This window comes from Canis lupus, chromosome 22 (genome assembly GCF_011100685.1).
Source record: "Canis lupus familiaris isolate Mischka breed German Shepherd chromosome 22, alternate assembly UU_Cfam_GSD_1.0, whole genome shotgun sequence".
Lineage (NCBI taxonomy): Eukaryota > Metazoa > Chordata > Mammalia > Carnivora > Canidae > Canis > Canis lupus.
This window is the reverse complement of record NC_049243.1, coordinates 5,326,049-5,353,542: the sequence shown is the minus strand read 5'-3', so window position 1 is coordinate 5,353,542 and position 27,494 is coordinate 5,326,049. Positions and strand designations below refer to the sequence as shown.

At 44.5% G+C, this 27,494-nt stretch overlaps 1 protein-coding gene and 1 long non-coding RNA gene across 2 annotated transcripts in view; one reads left to right on the top strand and one right to left on the bottom strand.

Annotated features, from left to right (window-relative positions):
• Nucleotides 1-27,494, top strand: part of LOC111091812 — a 127,127-nt gene that overhangs the window by 54,148 nt on the left and 45,485 nt on the right. The window contains exon 5 of the long non-coding RNA XR_005376221.1: nucleotides 623-766. This is a non-coding gene — a long non-coding RNA (uncharacterized LOC111091812). The remainder of the gene's footprint in view (nucleotides 1-622; nucleotides 767-27,494) is intronic.
• The window catches only part of SIAH3 (siah E3 ubiquitin protein ligase family member 3), a 70,279-nt gene that overhangs the window by 5,075 nt on the left and 37,710 nt on the right, over nucleotides 1-27,494 (bottom strand). The window lies entirely within an intron of this gene.

The following is a 27,494-nucleotide window of genomic DNA, read 5'->3' as shown; positions in this document are numbered from 1 at the left end:
GAGTGTTTTGCCAGAATTAGATGATGAGGCATTGTTAAGTCCTCTCCATAACATTTCATTTTGGTGTAGAATTTAAATTTTTCCAATTAAAAATAGAAGCTCCTCTAAAAGATTCCTCCTGAAAAAAGGGATTTTCCAAATCTGATAGTATATTAAAAAAAATTTTTAATTGAGGTAGATGCCTTGGGTAGTTGAGATTCTGAGAATTCAGTCCAAGAAAATACACTATTTGTGTCTTGTTGATTCTTTAATAAGATACTGAAACAAATAGGTAATTTCCCCCTCAGCATGCATTATGATGGTCACTAAAGAACAACATCCACAAAAAAACAAAAAAAGTTTTTCCTCTTTTGATACTGTTAATATTTTTGTGCATTAGAGTTCAATGGAATTCCTGCCTCTCTTTCTTTCATTGCTATTATTTTTAGAACAAAATTTCAGTAAGTGCCCATTTGTCCTTCCCATGATACCAGGAGTTGTGCTATCTTGGGTGTCCTTCTCCTGGGTCCTGAGGTGGGATACAGGGCTGATTAGGTGCAGTTGAGCCACAGTACCCAGGGAGGGAGCCTCATTATGATTCTGAGGACTCCACCTCACCAGGCACATTTCTGCCCTGTTCCAGGCTCACTGCTCCAGAGCAGCTTCCTGGGGACTGAACACGAGGAGCCCTCCACCCTGACACTCTCCTGACTTTTCGTTCCTTATGGCAGTGTGTCCATAAATGCCCTCAAAAACACCAGGAGCTGTGATGGCACCTTCTGATCAGGTATTATCAGTACACAATTATTGAATACCTTCTATGGATGGCCAGACCAGGAGGCCACTAGGGGTGCAGCTGTGAGCAAAACAAACCGTGTTTCTGGCTGTGTGGGGCACAGACATTAGCGTGCCTATCATTAACTGTGATTTTTGCAAGGGTCCTCCCTGTGACACGAGGACTACGAGTCATATTTTTCAGCTGAAGAAACAGGGTCCCATAGTAACATGCCCAAGGTCACAAGGCTCGTAGGGAAAAGGTTAGGGTCTGTTTGCAGGCCTCCTGACTCTGAACATAGCAGCTAGTCACCTCCTTCCCCCACCCTGTGGTCATCTCTCACTCCATCTCCGCCTCCATTTCTGGAGCTCCAGTTCTGTTTTCTTGAATTAGAATGCAGGTCACCATGCAATAGGATGGTACCTCCGAGAGGCACAAGGCCACTATGTGGCAGCCATTCTCTGAGCTGCCCTCAGGTGCGGTGACCCTTCTGCCCTAACTCTCCAAGCCCTTTCAGAAGGACCACCGCTGATTGGGCCCCTGCCTCCTCCCCTCCTTTCCTTCTGTCTCCAGTGTGTAGGGGTGAGGGCGAAGGTCTGCCTTTCACCCTGGCCAATAGGGCTGCCAGAGTTTCTGTCTCTTGGGGCTCAGAGGATGGCCGATGGTGGAGGTCTGGCTAGCTTCCCTTTCTTTAGGGCATACAGACCCCCTCATCCATTGTAGACACCTACATGGTGTGCTGGGGTGGTCACTGTGTGGCCGAGGTGATCTACAGGCAGGTGGGGGTCAAACTAGCTCTACTCCCAGAGTTGTGAGCTTTAGATGCCAGTTTCCGTGTGCTACCCAGGGAATGCAGTGGACCTGGAGTATGTGCTCCAGGGGCCCTTTAGGAGTCCTTGCCCTGTTCCTGGATGGAAGCTGATGGGCAGCCTGCTGTCACCCATCCTGCACACCTACCAGGCCCAGGAGGGGATAGGCTGTGTTCCAGAGTCCTGCTAGTGAGGAGTCTGATTTACCCATTAGTGTTAAATATAGGAAGGGAACTAATTACTATGTGGCCTCTACTAAGAATTAGACACTGTGAAAAGTTGGTTTTATGGTTTTGCTTTTTATTTTTTTTGCATAATTTCATTTAATTTTTCACAGCAATGATCAATTCCCCTTTGTTTAAAAAAGTAAAATGAAATCTGGCTTCATTCCTGCCTGCTTGCTGTGGCATGTACCATTAATCAGTGGGCGATGGGGAGTTCCTCCCATCCCTTGGGACTGTACCAAAACCCAGGCTCACGCACTCTGTCAGACAGGTACCAGGCCCCCCCAGGTCCTTCTAGCAGACTCAGGCCTGGCAGCAGATCGGCATTGTCTGTGAAGCTCAAGACAGCCTGGTCTCAGCCTCTCACAGAAAGCCCCAAGCCCGGTCCCCTCCCCCAGCCTCTGAGGAGCTCCTCTCTCTCACTTTGTCTTTACAACAATCAACAGAGAAACAGATTACATTTGTCTTTCAGATGAAGAAACATAGGTTGAGTCACTTGCCCAAAGTCACATGGCTCATAGGGGTGCAGCTGGGAGTAGAGCCCAAATCAGCCAAAGGTGACATAGATCATAGATTGAGGAGATCCCGGGCCGGATGTCAGCAGACTTTGGTCTGTTTCGCTGTTTACTTGTCCAGCGGCCCTGGTTAAGTCAGTTCCCCTATCAACAAAATATTTCTCTCCAAGGGTTGTTTGGGGATCAAATGAGCTGCCTGTGAGACAGCTTGAATGACTACATCAAGTATGACATCAAGATGGCCTCTCCATTCAGATGTGGTTTTGAGTGATTACCCTGATGGCCTTCTGCCTCAGTTGGTGCCTGCCTCTTGGTCCTGGTTGGCTGACCTCTGTGTTCGGGGAGCACTTTGGGCGGAGCACAGGCCAACGTGTGGGCCTGGAGACCCTGACATCACACTTGCCCTGGGGCCTCCTGTCACAACACTGACCCACAACAGAACATCTGGAACTTCCCATCTCAGAAAGGGATCTCTGGGCTAGTTATTCTCCATGAGCCCTGCTCCTGATCCATTTGCCCTTTCTGCACCCTGCTCGGTGCAGCTAATACCAGACACGTGACGTCAGAGTAGGGAGGAGTTGGGAAGAAATTCCTTGGCCTCCCTTTCTTCCCTCCCTCCGAACCCTTGCCAGCGCCTCCCATTGGCCAAAACCAGTCAGAGACCCACCAGAAGGGAGCTAGAGATGCACTCAGAGGCCGGCTCCTTTTGAAAATAGTGCTGGGTGAGAGATACAGGTGAAGAGGGGACTTCCCCCCTGTATGCAAATGTCTCAGTTCCCTCCTGAGGGATAAATTTGCTGATCTGACCAGGCTGGGCCTCCTAGGCTGAAATCTGACTAGGCTGATAGAGAGTGGGGGATAGGGAGATGGGTACATGCCTACAATTCAGTTGGCCGTTTGATAAAAATGTATGCAGCCCCTAATATGTGCAAGGGGCTGAGAATCCCCAACAGAGGAAGATCCCTGTTCCTGCCTCAGAAGCTCACTATGAGTTTGTATAATATAGAACACAAAACTGCAGGATGTGGGGAGGGGGGCCCTGAGGACAAAGTGGGGGGAATAGCTCATTTAGTTACCGTGAAGCAGCATGTACACTGGGCAAGGTGTGAAGAGTAAATGCCCTACCAAAACAGGTCAGAGGTTTGCTGATGGGGCACAGATCCGTGTGGCTGGGTAGATGGAGGTCCTGGTAGAGCTGGACAGGAGGTGGCCATGGTGCTGGAGAGCAGTCGGAGGCACCCAGATGGCACCAGTGCTCAGGGGAATCATTAGGGGGCCCAAGGAACACAGCCTCACGACTTGGAGCTCTCCTGTGGGCTCAGGATGGGGCCAGTGGCAAGGCCCCACACTTGTCCAACCAGAGGGCCTTGGTAATGGCCATTTCACATGGACTCTCTGCTGCTTCCTTTTGTCCTCATCTTCAACTAGCCTCTTTTCATTTTTTAATTTCTGTGGGAGACTCCAAAGCGACTGAAGTGAATGGCTATGCAAATAGAGCATGACATTATCAACTCAGTGAGCCCATGCACTTGCTGGGCCCCAAGAAGGCTCTAAGAATGAACACAGCCTTATTTCTTCACTTCTTCCCTCTGCATTTTCTGATGCAAAATATGTTTCGTTCAAACGATCGTTGGGTGAGTGGGGTCACAGGGCTCCTGGCAGGGAGAAAGGGTTCTTTTAATTGGCAAAATGCTAATCGTTTTGGAAAATGAATTCTAATCTTCCCATCTAATACAGTGGATGTGTGAGTAATTACTTTCCTTCACTAAACTGTTAATGCAATATTAGTGATTACGCTAATTAAAACTAATGAACTCTTACAGACGGATAAACTCCTCAGTCAGTCAGCGATGCCTTCCTCCCATTGGCTGTATTTAACTTCCCATTTGGAAGAGAGATCTTGAATTAACCTTTAGAATAATGTGCAAAATTGGGTTTAGAAGTGTTAGGCTTTATGGACTAGGTATAATTCTTTCCCCAAGCATTTAGGGAAACCATTTCCACTGAGGGTGTAATTGAATTTAAAAAAAAAACCCGGCTGCCTTAATTTGATCAGCTACACTTCCATGGTTGGTAATGGCTATCCCTCCAAATCCTGGCCTCCAAGGAGGACATTTGCCCCTGGAAAATCGCGTGACCCCTTTTTTCCAGTGTCTGTTCTCTGTGATCGGCTATTGCATTTCAGCTGAAGGAGGATTTGTGCTCAGTTTCAAATGACAGGCGTTCGCTTTGAGTTTGTTCAGATGTAAGCCGTGACTTCACCAGGGTTTCCAGTGCTTGGTGAAGGAGCAAAGGCAGTGATGCTGGCGTGATAGGCACATCTCAAACACACATGGAAGAAGGGCAGCTAGGGGAGGGGGTAACATTTCAGGGCAGGTATCAGAGTTTTGGGATAAGATCAAGGCCTGGACCAAGTTGAGAATCAGGCCTGCTAAGAAAAGGAATAATTGTAGCTACTCCTAGGTCCCACTCTGTAGAGCTTAAGAATTCTCACTGTTCCAAGGAAGGACTGTCAAGGCTGAAGGCTGGATGTTGCCTATTCATTTTCCTGGGTTGCCCTGGCTCTTCACATCTTCTCCCCAACACCTAGAATGTACACATGCATACAAAACTCAGAATGACTCTGGAATGCCTTCCAAACAGTTAAAAAAAATAATAAGCTAAGATAGAAAACAACAGTGGGGCTTTTATCACCTGGAATAGAAAACATCTTCATTAGCAAATGTGTCTCATGCACCATTTCCCCCAGACTTAGTTATACTTGGTACACAGATGGATGAGGTTTTTCCTACGGACAGCACCGATAATGTCTATAATTTTCTTTAAAATACTTTAGAGGAGGGAATGTGATATAAATGTGTAACTTTTTAACCTACACTCTAGGGGCTGTCAGTCCCCTAATCAGAAATTCACGCTTTGAGGTGATCATCCAACATTTTATCAGGAAGGCCACACTCCACAGATAACGACTCCAACTGCCTCAATTAATGTCCATATTTCTGATCCCCACCAGATGCTGCTAATTAACATTTCGCAGAGGTTTTCATTGGTAAAATTAGTAGTTAATCAGAATAATAAATGTTAGAAATGGACTTGCCTTGATAAAATTTGTGGTTTTCAAGCTGTGAAGATTGGCTTAAATACTTCAGAGAGATTCTTCACTTTAGGGATGGGCCTGGAAGCTTATTCCCTAAATACTCCTATATCTGGCCACTGAGTCGAGGACCATCTCTGAGAGTATCTGATTCTTCCCTCTGTTATATCGCTGCACACAGTTTCTTGATGATCAAAATTATGTTTAAATCGAGCAAGGAACTATCAGTTATCAGGCACACAAAAGCTGTGGGTCTTGGGATATGTATGCCATTAACTAGTTAGAAAAGAGGAACATGAAAATTTTGGTGGTCAAAGCATTTTAAAACCAAAGTCCATGGGCAAAGAGCAACAAGAGGGGTCTATATAAATGTCTCCACAGACCTATGTAGGTCTATGTAGGACCTATCAGTCCTATGACTTCAAAAGCCTCTTGACCAATCTGGTCATCATATAAATATAGTACATTACACTCTGTGAGGGACTGGGAAGGAATATGTGGGTGACATTTTGAAAACAAAAAATATGACCCAGTCCTTGAGATCTTAGGGACCTTCGTTAGTTACTAGATCCTGGCCCTCGGCTTCCCAGGGTTGGTTGATTTATATCTGACGAGACACTCCTGTCTTTCAAGAGCCTTCAGGATGGGGAACACATTGTTCATGTGTCCTCACTGCTAACACAGCACCCGACATGCAACAGATGCTTGATAAATATTTGCTGTGCTCATCGATGCCTTAGTGACAGCTTCATATGTGAGGATCGTGCTGATTCTTGTCCTTCATATCATTTGGACAGGTCAGTCCCAGTCCCAGCTGGTGCTGTGTGTTTGAGACCAATCAGCCTCTGTGAGATGGATGCCACCATTCTCCCTGCCTGGTGAATTCCAGCAGCAGTTAAGACCTATCCATATAATCCATTACTTAGAGCAGCTCATACTGAAAATCACTAGCTCATGGCCTTCTTTCCTCAACTAGGCTGGAAGTCATCGAGGGCAGAGGCTATGTTTAGTTTCCTTAGTGCTTGGTCCTGATAGGCAAATGCAGCACTTTGCAATGTCTGGCTTCTAGGAGACTCTCAATAAATTTTTGCTGCTCAAGTGAATGAATGCACAAGTGATCTCTAAATGGAACCCTGTTCTGGACCATTTTCATAGAAAAGCTCTTTGTTTTCAGTTGGAGGCTCTGTCCTCTACCTTTTATTCTCAGCTCCTATAGAAATATGTGTGTGTGTGGATGTGTGTGTCTGTGTGAGTCCATTGCTGAGGGCTTATCAAGAAGGTCTCCTGGCAGCCCTCGGCCCGGAAACCAACAGTGAGGGGATATAGAGTATGTACTGGGCTCTGGCCAGGAGGAGGGCCCTGAAGTGTACTCAGTTTCCATCATAGGAAGTAAAAGGAAACTTTGAAGAACAAACTTTTCATGTCAGAGAGGTACTTTATTTGCTTTTATTTTTCACAGAGATTACTCTAAGCCTCTGGCATTCCTTTTATCAATAGCAGATTACTTTTTACAGCTGTTTGGGAAGGACAGTCGGCTAGGTCAACTGAGGAAATCTGCCCACCTGCTAGACCGATCTAGACCACTTTCCCCTCCCATACTTCGGCAGGACCACTGACCTAACAGAAGGCTGAGTGCCCCCATATTTCCTTATTATTTATTTTCTGCTTCCCATCCACAGGAAGTAACTTCAATCCAACCAAAGCCTACTGGCCCTCCTCCAGCTATCTCCTCCTCATGAGATAAGGCACTAGTGGGTTGTGCCTACCCAGAGCTCCTGAACTGGCCCTTGTAGACTATATTCCAGATATCTGGGGTCCTAGAATTCCCTACCCAGTGGCTCTAGGTCAACTGTCTGCAGCTATGCTATTTCTGGGATCCAACATCTAGAAGCTGGGCCATTAGACATGGGATGTGGCCAGTGGGTGACTGTTTTGGGGGGATATGCACAGAATTTGGATGCATGGCCTGTGGGGGTTCACTTGCCTTTGTCTGAGACCTATCACAGTGCAGGATTAAGCCTTATCAGGAAGAGAGTGAGACAGATCATTGGCTGGGGGCTGTGGCCATGCAGGTCACTATGAAGGCATAATTTTTTTTTTTAAAGATTTTATTTATTTATTCATGACAGAGAGAGAGAGAGAGAGGCAGGGACACAGGCAGAGGGAGAAGCAGGCTCCATGCAGGGAGCCCGACATGGGACTCGATCCTGGGTCATGGATCACACCCTGGGCTGAAGGCGGCGCTAAACCGCTGAGCCACCAGGGCTTCCCCGAAGGCATAATTATTAAAGTAGGAGGGAAGAACATATTTTAAGACTCTTTCACCTTGGTTTTTACTTTTAAGTATCTGGACTTGCAAGTCTGTGGACTTCCATTTGCACTTTTGCCTCGAGCCCTGCAAATGTTAGGGGCAGGCCTGCAGTCAAACCACAGAGTCAGAGCAGCGCTGCTCCATCTTCATTTATTCTTTGGCTCTGCCTTTCAGCTGCGAGATTTTGAGCCTGCTAATGAGTGTTATGAATCTTGGAGAGGAAAGACTTTTTCTTAAAAGCAACTTTTTGTGTAGTCAGATTTTTATATCTGCAATTGGCAATTTAAAGGTTAAAAATAAATTAACTGAAGTCCCATTAACATGAGCATCTCCATAGAATGACTCTAGTACTGAGGGAGTGGCTCAAGGGAGGTGTGCCAAGCATGCTGGGAGAGCACTACTTCAAGTGGTCTAGACAAGAGCAGGTTGTGGGCAACAGTACCACTCATAGTATGATAAGGGTCCATGCCATAACTTGAGAGAGTGAGCGGGTTGCTAGAAATGGCTATGTATACAGATGTAAACTTCAGCAGCTGTGAGGGGGCAGAGGTGTGTCCCAAGTGGCCTAAGACATTCTGATGGCCAGACTGCTCCAAGGCCATATGGCATCCCTGTTTGTCTGGTTGTTTTTATTTGTTTGTTTTTAAAGACATCATGACTTAATGATGTCTTTAACTCCATAATTCATACATTCAGCTCTCTCTGCCAGGACTCCATATCCTCCCAATCCCTTACCCTTAGGATACAATCCCTAGTTGTATCCTTGTTGAGGTGTTCGGTACTCTGACTAGGTCAGGTCTGTTTGTTGCCTACTTCCTTTATAACATGCAACATGCTTATTTAATATCCAGTTTTCCTGTACCATGATGTGAGCTCCAGGTGGGTGAGCATTATATCTGTTTTTACCCCTGCGGTGCTTGGAACATGGTAGGTAGCCAAGAAATATTTGTGAAGAGGGTGAATAAATGACTGCTCCCCATTGACTGTCACCCTAACACAATCTAACCACTTTTTACCATCTAGGGGCCACTACCATAGGGCAAGTCCCCTCATCCCTCTCTGGGCTCCTATGAGAGCCTCCTGACTAGTTGAAGTGGGTTGAAAGGTGGCACCCCCTAAAATATGTCTACATCCTAACTTTGGGAACCTATGAATGTGACTTCATTTGAGAAAAATGGTCTTTGTATTCATAAATAAGATAAGGATCTTGAGATGAAATCATCCTGGATTACCCAGATAGGTCCTCAATCTAATGACAAATATTCTTAGAAGAGTTGGGAAGAGAAGACACAGATAGAAGAGAAAGCCACAGAGGAGAAGACCATGTAAGGATTGAGGTAGAGGTTGGAATGATGTGGCCACAAGCCAAGGAATACTTGGAGTCACCAGAACCAGGAGAAGCAATGAAGGATTCCCTCCCCTAGGGCCCTCAGAGGGGGTGTGGCCTCAGAGACCCCTTCATTTTGGAATTTTGGCCTCCAGAAGTGTGTGAGAATAAATTTCTGTTATTTTGAGCCATCAAGTCAGTGGTAATTGTGTGGCAGTCCTGGGAAACTAATACACAAGTCTCCCTGTGTCCATCCTTGCTTCAGACAGACTGTAACTTTTCTCCCTAAATAACTTAATAGTTTTCCATCACACTCAGGATGAAGCCCAAACTCCCTATCATGGCCATCAAGAGCCAACACACTCTGGCCCCCAGCTAACTCTCTGGCCTCATCTTTTTTCCACCTGTATCACCCTCGCTCCCTTTGCTCTAAGCACATTACCACTCACTGTTCTTTAACATGCTGTCTCTACCTGCCATAGGACCTTTGCATTATCTCTTTGCTTTGCTTAGAACACTCTGAGATTCCCATGTGGGTCCCTCTCCCCCTTCTTTTGCATCTCTGCTCCACAATTACCTTCACTTAAAAAAAACCCTCTCACTCCTCTTATTCTGCTTTACATTACTTCCTGGTATTTATCAATACTATATAACTATAATGTATTATATAGTCGGAGTCACATGTCTGTGCATGTGCACTGTACTATGTCTTCTCTACTGCAGTGTTTCTTGGGAATAGGAACTTGGCCATCTTGGTTAACTGCTGTATCTCTAGAACATTATCTGGTACCTAAAAGTGCAGTAATTTTATTTTGTTTTTAATGAATCAATGGATAAATTCCTTTAGGTCTTAACCTTTTCCATCTTAGAGGAAGAAAGTGTACATGTCACTAGAATGTTGATATGACTATCCCCATTCCCAACACCCTACCCCAACTCTTCTCATGAGTTTTGGGCAGTTCTGACCTGGTGGATTTCTCTCAGCCTGTGACTGCTGAAACTGTGGAACTTTTAGCATCTGTAGGGACTTGGGGAAGCAATGGAGAGAGGCATTCATTCATGTGTGTCCCTGATCCCAGGTGTCTCTTTGAGCTATTTATTTGCAGATTCAAAGTAAAATGTAGCAGAAGCATTCCTGAGCTCACTCTGACTAAACTTCCAAAGTGGACCAGTGCTTAGGGGCAGGTCTAGTTTATTGCATGTAATAGTAGGCTTGTCCTCTAGGACTTTCCAGTCTGTCCATCCTGGCTCCCAGTCTCCAAATTTTCTACCACTGATGAATTCATGCCTGCATACTGTACTCCTCAAAGTCTTCTAGGCCCATAATGGCAAGGCTGTGAGAGAAGCAGGGGTTCTCTGCCTGCCTAGGACCCCCAGTTAGGATTCTGGTTTGCTATCTGAGGACTTGCCTCTTTCCTGGATGATTAAGATTGGGAATGGCTTCACTGTCAGAAAACACTGTGCCTACACACAGGCATGGATGTAGCCTATAATCCATCCAAAATGATCATCAACTCACATCCATATGCTAATATCAGAAATGCATGAATCTAGAGCAGAGGACCAGGTCATTTCACACAAATCTTGCAACAGAAGGCTAAATTCCCAAATAATCAGCTTTAGCAAATTAGGCCTTCCTATAAGCTTATCCTTAAAATAAGAAGTATGTCATTTAATCAAGAGTAGATGGAAAGATAGTGCTCAGAGTAGAAAGAAAACATATTTGAAGTCACAAACTTGGAAATGAATCCTGGCGTTGCTACTAAAAACTGTGACTGTGGGTTCATTAATTAACTTTTTAAAGCTTCAGTTTCTTTATAAGATGGGAATCATACTGTGTCTTAGGGTTGAAGTGAGGACTGAATGGGATACAAAGCACACTGGGTAGTACCTAGCCCAGAGTAAGAAGATATTATTACCATGATCCTTGTGTTCACTGCTACTATCTTTATTGTCAATCAGCTAGTTGATTGAGATGTAGGCGAAGGCAGTTCACCCTGCATAATTTCTAGGCTCATATAGGAATTAGATGAAATAATAAAAACACGAAAGCCCTTCCAGATGTCCCTTAAAGCTCCCTGACGATTCTCACCCAAGACCAGATGTTTTCACTAGCAAAAGCCTTTTACTGACCATTTCCATCTCACCACTGGCCAGTGGATGCTGTTGCAATGCAGAGTAGTTTAATATAAGTAAAGAGCCTAGCTTAGGGCTTGGAACATAGTTGGTACTCAATCAGTGATTACTATCACTTTCTTCATCATCTGCATTGCCAGCATCATTTCCTAGCATCCTGGCCAGTGCAGTGCTTCTAGAAAAGTTTAGACAATCCTCTGAGCAGGTCCGGTCATTGGTCCTCCCACCTTCCCCACTCATGCATCCTTTTTTCCTCTTTGAGGTCTCTCAGCCATGGTGGCAGGCCCTGAAGAGCATTGAATAGGCAGTGCCTTCCCCTAAGACCAGCTCTCCCTGCTTAGGAACTGCCTCATATTTTCTATATCTTTGAAGCACATTTCCTGAGAGAAGTTTGCCCTGTGCGTCTTTCTGCTTCTCCAAGAGCCTCCAATCTACATTGCCCTCGGCAGTGGTATTCACCATGATTTGAACCATCATTATAGATAACATGTAAGCAGCCCCGCTTTGTGGGAGAGTCCCTGAAAAAACAGAGGTATGGCCATATCAGGATGGCTTGGGTGAAAGAGATCAACAATACCAAGTGTCGGCAAGGATGTGGAGCAATTGAAACTCCCATATGCTGCTAATGGGAGTGTAAATTGATACAATCACTTTGGGATTTTATTTTTTTCTTAAATTTTTTATTTAGCATCTATTGAAGCTAAATATATGCCAGCCTCTTTGACTCAGCAACTCCACTCCTGGGCATATACTTGTTGGGAAACAATTCTTCATTGATCTCTTGCATTTTTGCACATCTTGCAAGCATGGCACTGAATGACATTTATTCCAGACCATTGTTTTCAAGGATGTTTTTGTAGTGAATAACCTTAACTATAGACATAGTGTCTCTGGAGCAAAAGATAGGTTTGCTTACAGCTTTGGTACACAGACACCACATCTTCCTTCGGAATTAAGGGCAGGCATGCTCACTGTGCATTAGAAGAGATTTGAGTTCCCTGAGCTTTTATAATGCAACATTATTGTGTGTGCAGACATCGTCTACCCTCTCTGCATTACCTGTGGAAACTGGATTTCAAGGAATTGGTGCAAAGATGCAAATACCCTAGCTGTTGCTATTGCTGTGGTTAAGAAACTGCCCCTCATCTCTGACCCAAGAGTCTCATGTCTTCCACCGGCAACTATGAAACTGGGGCAGGCTCCTTGGGGAACCTACAAGTAGAATATCTCAGACCTTCTATGGTTATATTCAACACCTGCCAGAAATGAGTGTTATACTATGAAAAAACATGCACACGAATATTTACAGAAGGATTAGTTCATAACAGCCCCAAACCTAAAAACCACTTCAGTGTGCTTTAAAGGGGCACATTGTGGTAAATTCACACAATAGAATGCTACACAGCTGTAATAAGAGAAAGAACTCCTGCTACACACAGCAGTGTGGATAAATTTCAAAAGTAAGATGAATAAAGAAACACTAGACACAGAACACATACTTAATAATCCTATTTATATGAAGTTCAAAAACATGCAGAACTGATCTATGGTGACAGAGGCTTGAACAGGGGTTATCTTTGTGTAGGGGAATACTGACTGGGAATGGACATGAGGAACTCTTTGGGGGGCTGGACCTATTTTAACTCTTGATCTAGGTAGTGGTTATATGGATACACACACACATACACGTAAATCCATCAAGATATTGCTATGCTATATATATATACTGCATGTTAGATGTGAACAAACAGAAGAAGGGGCATGGTGGATGTGGCCATTGTCTCTAGGTCACTATAAAATGGGCACATTGTATAAAGCTTAAGAAAGAACCCTAGAAAGGCTTTTCTTTCATTTTGCCATGTGCTCATTTGATCCATGGATTGATCTGGTCACCTGTGATGCTAATACCTAGGGGGTTGTGGGTTGGGAATGAGAGTCACAGAGGGGACAGGCCCTGGGTACCTAAGTGTCCCACGGGGCTGGAAAGTCCACTTGTGGCTGACACTTCAGGGGGGATGCAGGGCCTGGAACTGGGAGGAGCAGTTGAGGGTATTCACAGTCATGCCTGGAGTGGTGCAGCCTAGCCCTTTGGTTCTGGGGCAGAAGGCTCCTCTGAGAGGAGATTAGGGGCTGACGATTGCAACTGGTACCATAGCATGTCAACGGGTTAGAGGAGGCGTACCCTAACTTTGGGGTGAGTGCCTGGCTGCATATAGGCTCCTCCCCTCTCTGCAGTGTGGCTCTCCTCACCCCAGTCCAAGGACTAGTACCTCCATGGAAAGTGGCTGACAGCTCCAAGTAAATACCCATAAGCGGGGTGGGGCAGGTGTTTTATTGACTCTAAAGCTTTCCCAGTAGCTGGGTACATATTTAATAAAAATCTTAGGCTTCAGGGAAAGGTCTAGGAAGGCAGAAGGGAGAATAGCTGCCCCCTGGGCTTGAGAGGTTAGCAGTCTGGCCAGTCCCTAATAACTCATTCATCCAATATTCATCTTTGAGTTATTACAGTCACCATGTGTCTCTAAGGAACACACTTATTAGTGTCCACTAAGATAATTAGCCCCATGTACTTCAAGGCAATTGAAATTGTCCCCGTAAGTGTATTTCTTTCCAGAATTCACCATGGCTACCTTTCAATGTTGGGCCCATTTTGTTCACATCTCTCCCATTCCCCATTGGAGGGTGCTCACTTTCTACCAGTGTCTCAGACTCTCCAACCAGCCCGAGGGGAAGGAGCCTGAGTCCCCCCTCATCTACGGGCTAGGATGATACCTGTAGCTTGGGTCATTTCTAGGGTCAACCAGGGGGCTGGGCTTGCCCCCTATCTGTTTGCTTTTTCCCATGCTCTAGGGGAATGTTGTAGAAGGAAAGGCACATGTGAAGCTCTGAGCGATCCACAGCACCTGATATTGTACCTTACATTTATATAAATCCCATAACATCCCTTATAGTGTCACAAGCAGCAAAACTCTTCACTGCGTGGCAGAAAGCAGGCTAGACTGGCGCCTTAAACACTGCAGTGTGCACACGGGTGTCCTGGGCATCTGGGGCAAGTGCAGACTCTGAGTCAGCAGGTCTGGGCCGAGGCTGAGACTGCATTGCTAACCAGCCTGCAGGTCAGAGCTGCTGGGTCACAGACAACACTTGGAGGAGGAGGAGGAGCTAGACTAGCACCCCACCCCACCCCACCCCTGCACTGCAGCCTGCTGGGCATCCCTTTTGGAATCAGAGGATTCTTAGTGATCTCAGACATTCCTCTTAATCCTCTGATTCCTCAACAGCCTCCAATCCCTGCAGGTTCCAAAGTACCTTTATAACATAGGCAATTGGGCTGCCTGATTCCACAGGACACCACTTAATTTGTCAGTCCTCAGAGCCTGCATAGCCGGGCGGAGCTTGGAACACAGACTGGCTTCACAGGAGGGGCAGGAAGGAATTACAGTCTGAGAGAAGTGTTAAGCACAGGATGGGAAGTTGGTTTATCTTCTTTCTTTGCAAAGTAGTTAAATTCATTCTTTCAGAGAGCTTAGCTTTAATTAATAAATTCTTCATTTTTATGACTGCCTGCCATTTCCTACTATTTCATTTAATTGGGTTTTCATTGGGTTAAGAAGTTAGAAGCAGCTCCCTCCTCTTTGTTTTTTGTTTTGTTTTGTTTTGTTTTAAGATTTATTTATTTATTTCACAGAGAGAGGGGAGAGAGAGAGAGAGAGAAAGCCTGGGCATGTAGGTGGGGGTGGGGGGCAGACACCCTGCCGAGCACAGAGCCTAATGCCGGGCTCAGTCCCAGGACCCTGAGATCATGACCTGGGCCAAAACCAAGAGTTGGATAGTCAACCAACTCTTGAGCCACCCAGGTGCCCCCTCCTCTTGTTTTAAGTAGTAACATATAAAGAAACATCACTCTCTTGGGCAGCATCCAATGATTTCCATGCTGTTCTGTTACACAGGGAATCCATTCATTCACTCACCCACTCATTCATTCATTTAACAAATATACATTAAGCAGTTGCTAGATGCTGGGGATAAGATAGTGAACAAAACCAACATGGTATGGTTCCTGTTGTCACAGACCTGGTTTTTCTGGTAAGGGTGGCAAATGCTGTCAGAGGCCAGGAAGGGGTTTGTAGGAGGATGGTTAGGGTGGCACCTTGTCCAGTTTCATGCAGAGGGTTGAGTGCAGGTTGCCCTGTCCTTTTTCACTTTCTCTTGTCTTAATGCCAAACCCAATGGGAAGAGAGGGAAGGTAAGAGGGAAAAGAAGAAAGCCTTGGACGGGAGTGGTTGAGGAAGGAGCTAAGATGCATTTAAAGGGTCTGGAAAGTGATTTCTGTATGAATTAGGAAGGGGAGTCTGGGAGGACTTTATCTTCCTCATTTCCCCCATCCCATTATGCTGAAAAATTCTTCCATGAATCCAGTGTTGGAGAATATTTCAGAAGGAAGATAAATTGCTAATGGCACCAAAGCCTTCCTCTGTAAAACGCAAAAATGACAGGTCCTCAATCCCAGCCCTGAGAACGTCCCAGCCTCGTGACAGGGAACCACCATGAACTGGGGTCTCTTCAGTTTCTCCCTATTACTAGAATTCGGCATGTGCACAGCATTTGATCTTGGCCAAGCACTTAACAGTAATTCCCTGGCTCATCTTCACAAGTCTTGATGAATAGGCCTCGGGATGAAAGCCTACATTTCCTTGCGTTGGCTAAGAAAGGGAGCAGAGGCATAGATTATGCGCCATGGCAGCAGGGCAGGGGCACAGGGCGAAGCTGGCTCACGGAGAACTGAGATGTGGTCTCACACCTCCTCCTCCTCACAAAACCAAGAGCAACTCTTTTCACTTTTCCAGGCCTTCGTTTTTATAACTGTAAAATGCGAATGACGAAACCCACCTCCCTTCCCAGAGGAAGGATAAGAGGAATATGTTAAAATGTATTCTAAAAAGTGAAATCCGTTTGGAAGGAGGTATTATATGGATGCAAATCATGGCAGGGTGTGCCCCGAATGCACAGTTGTCCCGGCGGGCACCTGCTGAGGGCTTGCGCTAAACACATTACACGCCTCGTCTCATTTAATCCTCCTCTGGGCTCCAGGAGGTAGAGACCATCATCTCTAGCAGTTTGCAAATGAAGAAACAAGAAAACGAGAGCACCGAAAGGATAAAGTCTCTCCTAAGACCTCCGGGTTAGCAGCAATGGAACTGGGGTTTTGATCCTCGGGAGTCTGGCTTTGGAGCATGGGAACTGAGCCCCCTGCCCAGAGCCTCCTCCTACCCACCTCTGTGTGTGCCGCTGAAGCTCAATTATGTGCCTGCGGATTATCTGCAGCTCATATTTCATTTCATTCCAACCTGACTTTTCCTGCCATGTAGTTCAGCTCATTAGTTGGCAAGGGAGCTCAGGGACTTAGAACTAATCCTAATATTAAGTAAAGAGCAAAGCATAATTAGGGAGATAAATCTTTTGGGGGGGAAAAATGTATGTGGCAGATTCCAAAGTCAAGCACGGGTGGTTTTTCCCATCTCCTAGATGATCTACACTGTTTTCTTTTTCTAGCTGATAACTAAGGGAGGATGAGAGTTTTAAAAAACAAAAACCCAAAACCAACCTTTTTTTTTTTTTTTTTTTTTTCTGATTAGAAGGGAATGTATTCTCATCACACCAATTTTAGAGAATTCTGCATGGTATGAAGAAGAGAAAACTCAGAATGCCCCGCCGTCCTGGCAAATGCCACCATTAACATTTTGGTGCATACTTTTTCCGGTGCTTTTAAACATAAATACCTATACGTAAATTATTATAATTTGTTTTCTTTTCTGCTTAGTATCTTATGGAACAATACATGTCAAAAAATGTTGATTAACACCACCATTTGCACTGGCTCCATTGGCCCCAGAGAACTCACAGAGCACTCATAGGGATGTGACATAGTTGGTTGCATTCGGATGTGGCTGAGAGGGACACAATTGCTGCAAATAGCCCATCATTTATTAGTTCGTTCATTCAGCACACCTGCCAGATATTGGGATAAAAAGAAAAATAAGACTGAGTTCAGATCTTCGAAGAGTTTGCTGTCTTGTGTAAGAGACTCTGCATCCATTTTTTTTTTTACTGGCCCAATTTCATTGTCTTCTGCTGTTCCCTCCCCCTTGTCTACACGGTCCAAGAAGTAGCTTTGTCGCTGGAAGTGGTCAGGCCTTATTTGCCTGACCCTCCCCCACTTCCAGTCCCTTCCCTTTTTTGCCTCTGGGTTTAACAGTAGCATAAAACTAATTTATAGCTCTTGCCAGGAAGAGGACAAATTTTCATCTCGGCCCGTCATGCGAAAAGCACTAGTACAAATGAATAATTGTTGACCCATGCTACCTATTAGAGATTGTGCTGTGGTCACCTCGTTTGTTGTTTTAACACAAGAAATTAAGGGCCCTGGCGAGGGTTTCCACGGGGACTGAATTGGTAATGAGATAGAACATCGTCTTTGTGGGTGACCTCTCCTGGCGCCATGTTCGTGGTGGGGAGGGGAAGGGGGCCTCACTCCCGTGACTGTCCCCCTATCCCATGAGAGGGGCAGATTTTGCCTATGTCAACTTTTGATTGTAGGTTCAGAGCCATTTCCTCCCGGGGTCCCTAACAATTAGCATACACCGGTAATTAGAATACGCTGGCTGCTGGGTGATGTGTTGAGGGGACACGGCCATTGACATTGCTGTTTTGTCCATCAGGGAGCTCAGCAGCACCTGCCATATGTGAAGCCATATGTTTTTGCAGTGTAAAAGTTCATGGAGTGAAGCAGGTTGTGCTCTCATCGGCATCAAATGGCTTGAGTTGTAGGGAAGGCTTAGGTAGGTGGAGACTCCAGAAATGGGCCAGAAATATTAGATGAAGACTGGGTGGTGGAAGGACGAGATGGGAACACTCCTGGAAGATGGAGTACACCTCAAGCATGGACAGGAGCCTCATGAGGCCTCGGCAGAGGAATGAGAACTAAGGCTGGGCAGGAACAATATACCCCGATGACTGAGAGCCTTGAAAACAAGACCATGGTGGGGAGCAGGAGGGGTGGCAGAGGGTTTCACAGCACTTTTGATCCATTCCATATCCTGCATATATGACCATCTATTGAATGCCTTCTAACACAAGTGAGTAAAAAAAATTATGATAAATTATCATAATTGGCACATGGATGTGTATGGAGCCTTTCACACAGCAGGGTTTTCAACAGATACTTAATGACATGTTACATTATTCATTCGTACGCCATCTTTCCAGTCAGCAACCATTACTTTGAACCATCACTAGCATTTAAAAAAGTGTTTTCGCATCCAGTGTTTCAGGTAATCCTGAATATAGGTAAGGTTGCCCACTCAGCCAGCTGATAACATTTGTTACCTGGTGTTCCCTACGTTCAGGGCATTGGTCTCAGCCAACAGATGAAAACATTAAGAGGCAGTGAGGCTGAGTTTTGGTGGAGATTGTGCCTGTCTGTGCTGACTCTGAGAGACACAGGTAGCAGGAGGGGAGAGTGCTTTGTCTATGGACTGAGATATTACATAGGAGAATCCACCAGAAAATCAGTACAAAGAGTAAGAAAATTCAGTGAAGTGGAGGGTGACAGGAGTCTAGTTTTTTCTAGCTCCTGGGCCTTGATGGGATGATGGTGAGGGGATAGGGCTAGGTGGGGTGAGGCAGGGAAGGAGCTATCGAGTTAACCCTTCTTCTGGACCTGGTAGTGTGGTCCCTGGGCAGAAAGAACAGTAGGGAAGGCTTCTGGATTATTACAATAATTCCTCAATGAAGATATTCATACACTAGCCAGGGAAGCCACATTTGTTGCTACTAGGAGCCACTGTTCATGTCTTGAAATAGGCAGGGGGTATGCTGTGGATAACACAGTGTTCTAAAACAGAGGTCAGAGGCCTTCGGGAAACTCATGAAAGCACTCAGATACTTTCAGTTCTGTATTCAGCATGTTGCCATCCCAAAGAACAACTTGAGCCATTATCAAAGGAAAATGTGAAAATATGAAATGAGAATCAGGGCAGAGAGGAAATGTGTAGAAATTATAAAACTGTATTTTGCTTCATCCTCTATGAGTATATGTATACTTTCTCTAAAGAAGATGAATTAACAAAAGTAATCTCAGAAAAGATAGAAAAATCTAAATGCATCAGTTGCTAAGAAGCAATAGAGACAGTTTTCACTCCTTGCCCATAGCTCTAGCAAGATGAGCCATCGGGCCAGATGGTTTTGGAGGGATTCTTTACCAAATAAATGATCTACTTAAATAAAATAATAAAATTTAATGTAGATAATACAAAAAAAGAAAGCTATAGACTAATCTCACTTATGAATGTCATTGTAAAATTCTAAATAAAATGGTAGCAAATAGAATACAGCAGCAGCATATGGAAAGAATCATATCCCTTGGCTAAAAAGGGTTCATATCAGGAATATAAGGATGTTTCAATATTTAGAAAGCTATTAATATGATTCACCATTTAAATAGATCAAAAAGATCTTCCTTGCTGTTGAAAAACATTTGGTAAAGTGAAAAGTGAGAGGAAAATATCCAAGTCATGTATCTGGTAAGGGACTTATATCCATAATATATAAAGAACTCTTACAACTCAACAACAAAAAAACAGATAACTCAACTTAGAAATGAGTAAAGTATGGACACCTGGGTGCCTCAATCAGTTAAATATCTGCCTTTGGCTCAGGTCATGATCCCAGGGTCATGGGATAGAGTCCTGTATCAGGCTCCCTGCTCAGTGGGGACTCTGCTTCTCCCTCTCCCACTATCCCTCCCCTCTGCTTGTGTACTCTCTCTATCTCAAATAAATAAATAAAAATGAGTAAAGGAGAAGTATTGAATCACTATCTTGTACACCTGAAACTAGTATTATCCTGTATGTTAACTAAGTGGAATTTTTTTTTAATTTTTTTTTTAATTTTTATTTATTTATGATAGTCACAGAGAGAGAAAGGCACAGAGACACAGGCAGAGGGAGAAGCAGGCTCCATGCACCGGGAGCCCGATGTGGGATTGGATCCCGGGTCTCCAGGATCGCGCCCTGGGCCAAAGGCAGGCGCCAAACCGCTGCGCCACCCAGGGATCCCAACTAAGTGGAATTTGAATAAAAACTTAAAATTAAAATGGGCAAAGGATATGAGAATGCATTTCTCAAAAGAAGATATATAAATGGCCAATATGCATATAAAAAATGTTCTTTGTTACTAGCTTTTAAGGAAATGTAATTCAAAGCCCCAGTAAGAAAGCTTAACTCCTAGGATGGCTAAAATAAAAAAAGATAACAAGTGTAGGTAAGAGTTTAGAGAAACTGGAACCCTCACACACTGCTGATGGAGATATAAAATGGTGCGATTGCTCTGGATAACATTCGATCAGTTCCTCAGAAGGTCAAACGTAGTAGAGTTTCCATATAATCCACTCCAGGTACACACCTAAGAGAAGTGAAAACTGATGTTCACACAAAGACTTACAAAGATGTTTATAGCAGGGGCACCTGGGTGGCTCCATTGGTTAGGTGTCTGCCTTTGGCTCTGGTCCTGATCTTGGGGTCCTGGGATAGGCTCCCCTGCTTAGTGGCGAGCCTGCTTCCCTGTTTCCCTCTGCCTCTGCCCCTCACTCATGTTCATTCTGTCTCAAATAAATACAATCTTTAAAAAAATGTTTATAGTAGTATCATTCATAATAGCCAACGCTTGAAAAAAAGCAAATCAACTGCCTATAAACTGACAAATGAATAAATGAAATGTAGTATATATCCATTCAAGGAATATTATTTGGCAACAAAAGGAATGCAGTATTAATACATGTTACAGCATAGATAAACCTTGAAAACATCATCTTAAGTGAAAAATTTCATTCATAAAAGACACAAATTGTATGATTCCATTTATATGAAATACCCAGAATAGGTAAATCCTATAAAGTAAATTTAAGGCTGCCAGGGGGTGGGGGGAGGAGTGAATGAGAGTGCTTTCGAATAAGTATGGATTTCTTTTGGGGGTGTTGAGGGTTTTCTAAATTTAGCTAATAGTAATGGTTGTGCAACTCTGTAAAGATATGAAAACCAACTGAATTATATACTTTAGAAGGTATGCAAATTATATTTCAATAAGACTTATAAATAATAGAACTAGATAGAAACTTTCTTAATAAGTAGGCAGGCATTATTTATAATGGGTAGACTCTGGAAGCATCACTGAAATCGGGAACAAACCAAGAATGCTCATTGTACTGTTATTAAGATTCCACAGGAAGTAGCCAATGCAATTTGATAGTAGAAATAAATAAGAGTTATAAAGATTTGGAAATGAGAGGCATAAGTAGAAAAATAAAGTATTATATTAAAGAACTTAGGAAAGCACAGGTTTAATATAGGTTAATAGTTATATTCAAAAACTAGTTATACACATTAAAAACAATACCTAGGATAAATTTTACTAGAAACATTCACAGCTATAAGAAAAAAAAGTTTAGGGCACCTGGGTGGCTCAGCCAGGTAAGCATCTGCCTTCAACTCGGGTCATGATCCTGGGGCTCCTAGGATGGAGTCCCATGTTGGGCTCCCTGTTCAACCCCAGTCTGCTCCTCCCTCTCCCTCTGCCCCTCCCCTCTGTTCGTGCTCTCTTTCTCTCTCAAATAAATAGGTAAAATCTTAAAAAAAAAAAAAAAGTTTAAAATGCTACTGAAGAACACAAAGAATTGAGTAAGTAAAAAGTATAATATATATATAGTCTATTCATGAATAGGTTGGTTGAATATCATAAATATGTTGACATTTTTGTATTGTTTGCATAACAAATATGCCAATAAGTTAAAAAGCACAACGAAAAAAGGTGAATTTTAAAAGTTTAGGCATGAAAGGGGCACCTGGGTGGCTCAGTGATTGAGCGTCTGCCTTTGGCTCAGGGCATGATCCCGGGGTCCTGGGATGGAGTCCCACATCGGGCTCCCCACAGGGAGCCTGCTTATCCCTTTTCCTGTGTCTCTGCCTCTCTCTGTGTGTCTCTCATGAATAAATAAATAAAATCTTAAAATAAAAAGCACAAAAGCATAGTTAGGATATTACTGAAAAATGAATAGCAGTGAAAGAGAACAGCCAACCAACTTGTAAAACATAGAATGAGTTTAAAACAGTGTGATTCTGCTGCATAAAAAAGCAAGCAGACCAATGGAACAGCATAGAGTCCAAAAATAAACTTAAATAGATATGAGTCTATTTAGTACATTTAATGGAGCAGAAAGCATTGCGTATTACTAGAAGATTCTCCAACTGTCCTAATGAGTTTTAAAATCTGCATCTCCATTTATCCATGGAAGTGAACTGAGGGAGAGCTCGTGTACCTGGAGAAGACAGTGTATAGAGAAATCAAGACATAGCAGTGACCTTGCTTAGACCAATGACCAGAAGCTAGATGTTAGCGAGAATTCTTAGCAGGTGTCATTATGGATAGACGGCAATAGCTAGAAAGAATGCCCACCAGATCCAACCATTTGACAGTGCTCAGGCCCCTTGTATATCAGCTCACAAGAGCTAATTATTGAAGTTTCAGGAGTTTTGGGAGCTGATTGTTAGATACAGCTGTTTTTTTTTTTTTTAATTTATTTATTCATGAGAGACACAGAGAGAGAGGCAGAGACACAGGCAGAGGGAGAAGCAGGCTCCATGCAGGGAGCCTGATGTGGGACTCGATCCCGGGTCTCCAAGATCAGGCCCTGGGCTGAAGGCAGGTGCCAAACCGCTGAGCCACTCAGGGATCCCCGATACAGCTGTTGTTAAAATCAAATTATGTGAACTGATAATTAGATAAATTATATAGAGAACAAAGGCAATAAATACCCCAAACTCATCACTTTCTAATTATTTTACTATTATATGCATTCTTGAAGTTATTTACCTATCTATAAATCTGTATCTTTATTTGGATGGTGGAAATACTAAATAATGGTAAGCATCTCCTCCAGAAGAATGTCATGTTGGTAGCTTGAAATTAGCTATGGATGGGAGTGTTTGCACCTCAGGGATCGACAAATGCTGGGAATCAGGGCTTGATTTCCTGGTTTTTTGATTGTCTAGAACAGACTGAAGAAGGTGATGGAAAAAATGCTAATAAGGCAAATTAAACTTAAAAGTATGTCATGTGGGGGTGCCTGGGTGGCTCAGTTGGTTGGTTGAGCATCTGCCTTTGGCTCAGGTCAAGAGTCCTGGGATTGGCCCCTGAGCTGAGCTCCCTGCTTAGTAGGGAGCCTGCTTCTCCTTTTCCCTGCCCCCTGCTCAGGCTCTCTCTCAAATAAACAAATAAAATCTTTTTTTTTTTTTTTAAGTGTGTCATGTGTGTAGCTGTTACCTTGTGTTAGCACACAGTATTGATGGAATATTCTTTTAGTATTGTAAGATCATTATCCAGTTCGCATCACTGATGAGTGAGTGATATTCTGACATTTACCTTTGTTGTTTCACTTGTATGTTAACATAAAATACCAACATTCATATGGAAATCACACACATTCATTAGTGATGTGGTGGCTTCTTGTTGTAATCTGATTTTGGTAAATAATGGCTGCATCACCACCATAGGCTGCGTAGGGGTACAAGAGTTCAGCAAAACCAGGGAAGGCATTCTGTGCAGCTGTGTGGAATTCAAAGTGAAAAATATTGCATATTTTACGATTATTTTAAAATTGTGTCGTACATCCTTTATGACAGTAAAATTTATTTTATTTTTTTAAAAAGATTTTATTTATTCATGATATACACACAGAGAGAGGCAGAGACACAGGCAGAGGGAGATGAAGCAGGCTCCTTGCAGGGAGCCTGATATGCGACTTGATCCCAGGACCCTGGGATCACGCCCTGAGCCTAAGGCAGACGCTCAACTGCTGAGCCACCCAGGCGTCCCTATGTCAGTAAAATTTAACATAAATTTATGTACACATGTATATGCATATTTCCCTGCCGCTCCCCTTCTCCCGCCCCAGAGAGCTGATTGTCAAACATCTACTAGAATATTTCACTGGCCCCTCCAAACTTGGAAAAAGTGGGGAATCTTGAGGATGGCTAAGATTAACCTTCCTCTGTTGATGCAGTGAGAACCTAAAGTATGTATTAAATCCAGTTACACTTAATGCACTCCTCAAATGATCAATATGCTTACAACTTATACCCATTTCTCATCTAAAGGAGCCTAGTGGAGTAAGGAGCCTCTGAAGCCAGAGAGCCGTCTGTTTATGCCTCGGGTGGTATGTCCCACATGGTAGACGAGTGGGCTTCCAACCCAGTTGTAACAATATTGATGGTCCCTTCCTGGTCCTGACTCATAAAAGAAGTCGATGAGGGTCAATGAGTCCTGAGGTGGACATAAATCCTGAGGCTGCCCTGTGTAACCTTTGACCTCTCAGTGGTGGTTGCCTTAAGGTAATTGGCTGAGCTGCTGGCGTTGAGATAGTGGAATGGGTGTGTTGGGGGCTCCCCAGAACCAAGACCTTTAAATGGACTCCATAATTTTCATTCCACACTTAAGTCGACACTGGAAATGTATAGACTATGGCTTGGGAATCACTGCAAGTACTAGACGTGGTTTTTTGTGCCTGTAGATCTGGGAAATCAGTATCTCTGGACATTGTAAGAAACATCCCAGATAAATAGTGTGTGCCCGCCGAAGATGGAGAGCGGTGCCCTGTGGACGAATTGCCAGGCATGACTCTTGACCACGGGGAGAATCGGCGGCTTCCTGATGGCAAGGAGAGCCCCAGCCTAGAGGTCAGTGATTTGACCCATGTTCCTCTAGCCTGGCAGAGACTCGAGTCAGGGAATACGGAGCTAAGGAGGGCCCCAAGCGCTTACCCAAGGAGCCCGTGCCTTCAGACGGACCTCGTAAGGTGTTTACAATATGTTATTTTCTTAAAAAAATATTTTTAAAAAACCAGGTAGGACTGTACAGGCATATCACTATTTAACTCTCTTCTTACAGAAAAAATACAATCAAGTAGATGGCACTAAAAATGTACTGGAAGTACAAATATCAGAATGCTTATTGCAGCCATCTCTGGGTGGGAGGATAGATGACGGTTTTCTTAGTGGGTTTTTTTTTTTTTTTTTTTTGGTATACACTTTTTTCTTTTTAAAGATTTATTTATTTATTCGAGAGAGAGAGAGAGGGACAGAGTGTGCCCACACAGGAGTGTGAGTGGGTGGAGGGGCAGAGGGAGAGCATCCCAAGCAGACAACTCCCCACTGAGCGTGGAGGCCAGCGTGGGGCTCGATCTCAGGACCCGTAAGACCATGACCTGAGCTGAAACCAAGAGTCGGACGATCAACCGCCTGAGCCACCCAAGCACCCCTCTATGTACTGGTTTTGTAATTAGAAAAATGTTATTTTGAAAATAATGTGTTGCGGTGGGGGTGGGGCAGAGAGAGAGGGAAGGAAGGAGGGGAAAGAGCGCAACCAAAACCCAAAACACTTGGGTTTATTTTTTTATTTTTATTTTTTTTTCCTCCCCCCCAACACTTGGGTTTAGAATTCTCTCGGCAGCCCGGCTCAGAGGCGTCACTGGGTCCCTGCTTTTGCTAGTCCTGACCCACAGCACCCAAAGTTCCTAAGCCAGTGCAGAGTCCTGGGGCAAGAGCCGAAGGCATAAATCATCAAGGGTAGCAGAGAAGCCTTCAGCTTAGCACACGTGGCCGGTGCTCTGTTCAGGACCTTCCCAGGAAACCGAGCTCCGCGTCCTTCCCTGGGAGACAGATGCCAGGGTCCCCCCACCCACTTGCTCAGCCCCACATCTGCATTCCAGCGGAGGTGAGGGACAGGCCCAGCCCTGGCTTGTGGGCACTGGGGTTGCTCTGTGATGGCTGGTGGGCCAAATGGAGGGATGAACCTCACGTCGAGTCGGCTCTCGCACGGAGCCTGGGTGAAGAATGGTTTGCACCAGGAGCTCACATATATCTCGACTCTTGTGTGTCATCGAGCTGATGGAGCGCTGCTGCAAACCACTCCGGATACTTAAAATCTGGGAGGCATTTTTCAAACCCTGCTACCAGCAGCTGGTGTTGAGTAGCTGAGACGTGGGGTATTGCTGTGTCCTGGAATCAGAGCAAATCACCCTCTGGAAATAGAAAAGTGCTAGGACGTGGGCCGATGAAGGACTAGAGGTTTAGCCCAGCGTTTGCCTGGAGCTGGTTGATTTCTGGAACACTTCTAAGCTGCAAGTCAGAGGCTGCCCCTTAGAGAGATAATACGTTGCAATACTCTGAGACTATTGGAGTCTAGAACTGAAACTCTAGAAGAATGATTCCTTTGAACGAGTTCTGCTAAAATTTGGCTGTGCGTCTTCACTCCTGATATAGTTGCAGGCAGCTCTGGAGACCAGAGGCAGCAAATTTGCTCTAGACCCTCTGATTCATTGTCTCCACAGAACTTTTAGTTAAAATGAGGTCTGCGGGCAGCCTGGGTGGCTCAGTGGTTTAGCACCTGCCTTCGGCCCAGGGCGTAATCCTGGAGTGCCAGGATCGAGTCCCACATCGGACTCCCTGCATGGAGCCTGCTTCTCCCTCTGCCTGTGTCTATGCCTCTCTCTCTCTCTCTCTCTGTGTGTGTGTTTCTCATGAATAAATAAATAAAATCTTTAAAAAAATAAAAATAAAATGAGGTCTGCATGTTCAGGAACTGAAAGGGCCTGGGGCAGACGTTCCAGAAATCAGGCACTGAGTCAGAAAGAATGAATATACAGCTTGCACGCCCATATCCTTCTGGTTGGCTTCCGTGGAACTGTGGTCAAGGAACTACTCTGTTATGCCCAAGAGAAGCAAAACAGGGAAGAAGTTCACAGCGTGAGTTTTGGGGGACCTGGGGCTGAGTCCCAGTGCAGCTGCTCAGATGCTCATCTAGGGAAAGTTACTTAAGCTCTCTGAGCTTCACCTGTAAAATTAGGCCGGTAATAGAACTTCTGTCATAAGGTAATTTCCAGAATGAAGAGAGAGATTCGTGTACCTCAGCACCCTGCCTGGTATAGAGGAGTGGTGAATCTGTGCCAGTGGTAGTGATGATGATGATGATTCTCTGAACCTAGGGAAGCAGGACTAGTTGGAGGGGATTAAGGATGGTCGCCGTTGGTACTCTGGCCACGGTCGGGGGGCAGTGAACGCTTCTTAGGGGAAAGGAATTTTTCAGCCTAAATGGATTTTGAAAACTGCGGTCAGGCTTTGTGGACAGGAGCAATAGATACTCTGGAAAAGTACTTTTCGTGTCTTCTAAGTGAAACCTTGTGGGTGACGTTTTCTTTGGGCGTCAGGAGACCATT